Raw genomic sequence first — 1,343 nt, 5'->3', positions numbered from 1 at the left:
TTATATCCCCGGCCCATCCCCGGGTCGACCAAAAATTTGAGGATTCGGTAGACAGAAACTGAAAGAAGGGCAGAATTCTGGTTTAAGCATCGATGTTAGAAAAAAAAAAAAAAGATGATTAAAAAAAAATTTTAATCCCCACCCCATAAATCCTAAAAGCTTCATTTTCTTTCCTAATTTTGTTTTTTTTTAATATGAATTTGAAATGCGGACAGTCCGAATTTTGTTGCTCAAATCCCAACTATGGACCGCCTTTGGGTGAATCATCATTTCATTAAATGTGTTTTGGGGTAGAAGAAGAATATTGAAAAATATCAATAGATTTCAGAGTGACAAAGAAACGAGGAAGGTATCAGGTGGTCGTAGGATGTGCTAAATATAACAGTTAAATCGCCTTTAAACCATACACACAAAAATTTCATCTTGCATAATTGTATGAATTATCGCGTGTAGAACATAAACACTAAAAAATTTTATGAAAATTCCCCAAAATAAAAAAAAAAAGTTTCGAGGGGTCACATGGGTTGTTTAAACCAGAATTCCGCCGAAAGAAGTCAGTCGTATACATGGGTTGTTTAAACCAGAATTCCGCCGAAAGAAGTCAGTCGTATACATATGTATACGACTGACTTCTTTCGGCGGAATTCTGGTTTAAACAACCCATGTGACCCATACCCCACCACTGCTTGCTGACCGGTGCTGGTATGTTTACGTCCCTAACTTTTCTGTCAGGCAATTTGGACGATAAAGTAACGAACTTAAAAGTACCTGGATTCATTGGATCGACTAAAAGTTTTCAAGGCGGTGCTCCAGGGTGGCCGTCGTCTAATGACTGTAACAAGTAAAAGATAACACACACACACACACACACACACACACAACATATATACGTCTACGTACATCCACAACAAAGTACCCGAGCGTTGTATACAACAACCAAGTTATTATTATTGTAATAAAACTCACAAAAACAAGAACATCAAAACAAAAAATTGTGCAAAAACAATAGTAAAAGAAGTAATATATAAACGAAGAATAAAAAAGAAAAACCAGAAAAAAGAAAAAAAAAGAGAGAAACTGTGAGAGAAAGAGAGAGAAAAAGTAAGATTTAGAGTGAAACTGACCAGAACCAGACGAAATAAATTTAAGGCAATGTGGTGCTTGGTTGTTTGTGAGAAGTTAACAACTGAACTGTCTTCCTGAATGACTGTTGTTGGAATAAGAGAAAGTGGTGTGAGTCGTTTAACAAGGATGACAACCACATGTGATTTAGTGGAGGTGGAGGAGGAGGGTTGTGGTGGGAGAGCTGCCGGTGGTGGTGGTGGTGGTGGTGGTGGTGGTGG

At 37.8% G+C, this 1,343-nt stretch overlaps 1 protein-coding gene across 1 annotated transcript in view; it reads right to left on the bottom strand.

The window, feature by feature from the left end:
• LOC106874985 (mitochondrial uncoupling protein 2) overlaps positions 1-1,284 on the bottom strand; it is a 20,941-nt gene extending 19,657 nt beyond the window's left edge. The window contains exon 1 of the mRNA XM_014922918.2: positions 1,125-1,284. The gene's annotated coding sequence lies outside the window, so the exon portion shown is untranslated. The remainder of the gene's footprint in view (positions 1-1,124) is intronic.
• Between the last annotated feature and the right edge of the window lie 59 nt (positions 1,285-1,343).

The sequence above is a fragment of the Octopus bimaculoides genome, chromosome 22, assembly GCF_001194135.2.
Source record: "Octopus bimaculoides isolate UCB-OBI-ISO-001 chromosome 22, ASM119413v2, whole genome shotgun sequence".
NCBI lineage: Eukaryota > Metazoa > Mollusca > Cephalopoda > Octopoda > Octopodidae > Octopus > Octopus bimaculoides.
This window is presented reverse-complemented; position numbering and strand designations above follow the sequence as displayed.